Source organism: Nicotiana sylvestris, chromosome 1 (genome assembly GCF_000393655.2).
Source record: "Nicotiana sylvestris chromosome 1, ASM39365v2, whole genome shotgun sequence".
In the NCBI taxonomy this organism is placed as follows: Eukaryota; Viridiplantae; Streptophyta; class Magnoliopsida; order Solanales; family Solanaceae; genus Nicotiana; species Nicotiana sylvestris.
In genome coordinates, this window is record NC_091057.1 from 70807524 (window position 1) to 70812685 (window position 5162).

Here is a 5162-nt window from a genome sequence, read left to right on the forward strand (position 1 = left end):
ATAATCAGAAGTGCAGCCGCACCCACTTTTATGCAGATCGCAGAATCCTGAAGTCCCTAGTTTAAATACCTAAAGACTGTGGACCGCACGATAATTGTGCGGCTACATGAGCCTATTGTGCGGACCGCACCAGAATTATACGGCCGCACAACCTTAGTAGGGGTATTTTTGTCCGATATTTTTAGCTTAGTATAAATAGAACTTTCTGTCATTTTTAGGTTAAGTTTAGTTTGTAGAGGTGCCCCTGAGCAGTTTTCTTTACTTCTTTGAGTAATTTTGTATTAGATTTAACATTAGATTTTTTTTGTTTAATCAATGATTATGCTTTCTATCATAATTTCTTCTTATTTTATTTTTATTTTTTATGAGTAGCTAAATCTTTAGTTAGGGTTGTGGCTCAACCCTAGTATGGGTACTTAATGGGTATTTAATTTTAGGGCTTGTTTGTGATTGGGTTAGTGATATTTAGCCATGATTATGCTTAAATCCTAGAATTAATAGTTGCAAATATTGATTCATGCCTATGACCTAGTCTTTGCTTGAGAAAGAGAGACTAGATTTAGGAAAACTTGGCTAACAAGGAATTGGGGTGAACTCAAGAAATTGATAGCCCCAATTAAAGGGTCAAATCTAGAGATAGCAAGACCCGACTTGAGCATATATTACTTGATTTGTGCAATACCCATTTGGGCTTGAGAAAGCCAAATTCTATGGAGCAAAAGGAACTTATCATTCAATCCTCACTCAAGGCACGAATTTGGATTGTTTTATGTTTTTCTATACTTTAAACATATTTGTGATGAATTACTCCATTTCTATGGAGTAGTTCTCTTTAGGGTTTGATGGATTTGGTGTATTGATGATTCTTTGTGGATTATAACTCTAGTTTTATGTATTGCAGCATTTTTGGATGAATTAATTGTTATATCTATATTTACATGTTCATGTAATCGAGAGAGGCATAACTTATGATATCTTTGCATTATATTGTTGGTTGAATTCTTTAATTCTTCTTAATAATCGGAAGATGCTAGTTGAATTATTGATTAAACCTAGTTAGGAGGATAATCGAGAGAGGTTCTCCTAAAGACCAATCCACTATGCATTCTTACATATCTTCACCGGACTTAAATTGGTTCATCTTGTGAGGTTGAGACTTAATCGAGAGAGGAGTTTCTACTGAACGTGTGAACTGATAATTGAGTAAATTCAAGAGGCTCACTTGAACATTAGAAGTGAATTATCTAGAGTTAAATCTCAGACAATTATCTTGCACCTATCCTATAAACCCCTATTTTTCCCACTAATAACCTTCTTTGCTTGCTTCTTGTTCGACTGTCATTAGTCAATAACCGTAGACTCTTAGTTAATTTTAGTATTAATCACAAAAGTCTCAATTTTTGATCATCTTGGATAGCAATCTAGCTATAAACTATGATAATACTGTTTAACTCCAATCCCTGTAGATACGATATTATATTATACTATATTCGACTAGCGAGCATATTTAAGTATGTGTTTTGCGCTCGTCAAATTTTGGCATTGTTATCGTGGCTTGGAAATCAATAGTGTTGGAAATAGTTTGTAGTGCTAATTCAAGAATTTCTTTTTATTTTATTTTCCCCTTTTTATGTTTGGTGTTCTTTGACAGTGCGCAGGTCACAGGTTGGAGTGGTGCATGACTCGATCGTCCAGGAAGGAAGAGCTACCATACGAACCAGAAATCGAGAAACAACTGCGATAGATGGGGAAGGAAAGAAATCTCCCTGAGAATATAGAAAAGGTTGGGTAATCCTCAACCAAAAAAATTATGGCTAGGAATGATGATAATGTAGATTTGGTTGCAAGAGAGGCAGCCCAACAACGAGAGAAAGTTGCAAGGGATGATGAGGAAGCAGCTTTAAGAGATGTGAAAATTTCCTACGAAGAGGAGAGGGCTCGGAGAATTGCTCAAAATCAACCTTTGGTTCCAGACCAGTTCGGAACATAGCTCCCGGTGCTGGGAGACCACTTGGTGATTATGCTAGACCGCTCTACAACCAAGGCTTATCAAGTGTGAGACCACCTCCAGTTGCAGCTAATAATTTTGAGCTGAAGCAAGGGTTGCTTCAAACCCTTCAAAATTGTTGTGTCTTCAGAAGAAAGCCAAACGAAGATCCAAACAACTATCTAATGGACTTCGAGGAGATTATGAATGTCTTTCAATACAATGGTGTTTCACAAGATGCAGTACATTTAAGAGCATTCCCATTCACACTCAAAGATGATGCAAAAGCAACGGCTTCGAAGATTGCCTACGGGATCAATTAGAACATGGGATGAGATGACTAGAAAATTTCTTGATAAATATTTCTCATCAGCTAAGACGGACAAGTTTAGAAGAGAAATCCATAACTTCTGCCAGAAAGAGACTGAAACTGTTTTTGAAGCTTGGGGGAGGTTTAAGGAGATTGTTTGAAAATGTCAACATAGTGGAATTAAACTCTGGATGCAACTCCAGGACTTTTGGGATGGATTGGCACTGGCCTCATGTAGAACATTGAGTAATGCAGCTAGAGGCCCATTGATGAAGAAGACTCCAGAGGAGATAGTTACAATTATTGATGAGTTGTCTGAAGATGCAAATCAGTGGCCCTTTGAGAATGCTGATAGAAGAAGATCAACTGGTGTTCACCAAGTTGATGCTAATACATCTGTGCAGGTACAACTTGATGCTATGGCCAAAGAAATATGGAGGCTAACCTTAGCCTCGATACAAAGTTAGCCTCATGCAGCATTTGATATATGTGGAAGAGGACACCATACTCATAAGTGTCAAGCCTCAACTGAGGAAGTGAATGCTATGTGGAATTATAACTTTAATGCAATGGGTCGGAAGCACCCCGATTTTTCATGGAGTTCACCTAGGGGTACTGCAAATGCATGACAACAAAACAACCCCAAATTCTAGGGACAAGGAGTTCCTGCTTTTGTGAATCAGTCGAGGCCGAAGAGCCTCAACAGTACAATCAGCCTAGTTTAGAAGATCTAATGAAAGCCTTCATTGTTAAGACAGATAAGAGGCTAGATGCTCATGCGGTAGCAATTCAAAATCTAGAGAATCAAGTGGGATAAATTGCAACAATATTATCTTAGAGGGTTTCAGGAACTCTCCCTACTGATACTGAGCGAAATCCCAAAGAAACGGTGAATGTTGTGACCTTGAGAAGCAGAAAAGTGTTGAAAGATCCCACTCCGATCCAAAAAGAGGTGATACTTGAAAAAGAAAGTGGGGAGCAGCTGAAAATTAAAATTGATAAGAAGAAGAAAGGCAAGAAGTGAGCTGAGGAAAAGAAGAAGGAAGAGAATTCGAGAAGGGAGGAACATGAAGAGAGCAAGCACATGTCTGCTTTACCTTTTCCCCAAAAGCTGCATAGAGAAAAGCTGGACAAGAAGTTTGAGAGATTTCTGGATATGCTGAAACAGGTTAATGTAAATTTGCCATTCACTGAAGTGTTATCGCAAATGCTAGTTTATGCCAAATTCTTGAAGGAGATCATGAAAAAGAAGAGGAAAATAGAAGAGACCTCAGCGGTTAAGCTCACAGAGCAGTGCAGTGCAATATTGTAAAACAAACTCCCACAAAAAGTGTGGAGATCCAAGGAATTTTACTATAGGCCAAATACCTAGACAACCAGTTAAAGTTGGCTCCAATTTCCATTTTGGCACTTCAACTGACACTAATACCTATCGAACACTCCAACTTCAATAAAAATATACCTATTACATACAAACACTGATGTGACAAAACCAATATTCTTCATCGCACATGAATGGGTCTCAAATTAGATTTTTCCTTTTCTTTTCCAAAAAGGCACATCTTTTTTTCTTTCTCTTCCTCATCTCTCCCACCACCAAATCAACCTTTCCTTTCTCCCTTCTCTCTTCTTATAATCACTACTCCATTGACACACCTTAAATAATTCACTAATCAATTATAATAATTGCAACAATTTTCTAATATAACATAAATAACATCAAATTAAATAGAAAAAAATTGCTCCTGGCATTACATGAACAGAATAATGTCGGTGGCCAAACTAGTGTTGGCCGGTAATGAGAATTCCGGCATATTCTAAAGTTTAACTATCATGGCCAAGATCATACTCATTTACTTTTGCATTTCACTATTCTCATCTTCTTTTTCAATATTCTTATGGCCTTCTCCTCAAGATCTTCTTTACTTACCAATTTTCAATTTATTCTTTATTTTTCTATTTATTCTTTTTGGTTAGATTAAAAAATAGTTGTTGATTATACTGATACAAGGATCTAATAGTTGTGTGAGGTGGGGGGAAATATGAAGGTGTGTCTACCAAGATGAAGACATGGTTGGCGGGGGGGGGGGGGGGAGGAGGTAGTGCAACGGAGGCCGATAGAAAAAAGTTTAAAAATCGTAGGGGTTGGGGGCCATGAAAGAAAACAGGGTCTGAAAAGGAATGTTTTGGGGAATCTTAAAATTGTAAGGATGGTAGAGATTGAAAGACTCGGGACATGTTAGTGGCTGCAATGGAGTTACGGAAGAAGTTATTTTGCTATTTTGTTTTTCTTTTGTTTTGTTTCCTTCTTTTTTTTGGGTTTTCTCAAAGGTCTTTTTTTTATCTTCAAAAGTCATATGGCATTTTTTAGTTCGTCCATTTTGCCACACTGTTGTGCATGCAGTTCACGTGGCTGAATTTACTTAGGCATTTTACATGAGGCATTTAATATGTTTACATTATTGGAGTTAGAGTATTCAATAGGTACTAACCTAAGTTTAAGGTGTTAAAATAAAAACTGAAGCCAAGTTTAAGTGGTTGTCTAGGTATTTAGCCTTTACTATACCTTGCTCTTTAGGGTCTATTAATTATAAGTCTTTATGTGATTCTGGTACATTAATTAATTTAATGCCTTTGCTATTTATAGGAAGCTGGAGAATGAGATTGAAGAGATAAGGTTTTCACCAATATCTTTGCAGCTAGTAGACCAAACGACTATAACACCCGAGGGGATAGTGGAAGATATCTTAGTGCGGGTGGATGAGTTCGTATTTACTGTAGATTTTATAGTGGTAAAAATGGAGGAGAACAAGGAGGTCCCCTCATCTTAGGAAGACCATTCTTAGCAATGGGTAGAGCTATATT

At 37.3% G+C, this 5162-nt stretch overlaps 1 non-coding gene across 1 annotated transcript; it reads right to left on the reverse strand.

The window, feature by feature from the left end:
• Positions 1 to 2371: 2371 nt before the first annotated feature.
• Positions 2372 to 2478, reverse strand: LOC138882086 (small nucleolar RNA R71). Its single transcript, XR_011403567.1, has one exon. It is a non-coding gene; the product is annotated as a small nucleolar RNA R71 (small nucleolar RNA).
• Between the last annotated feature and the right edge of the window lie 2684 nt (positions 2479 to 5162).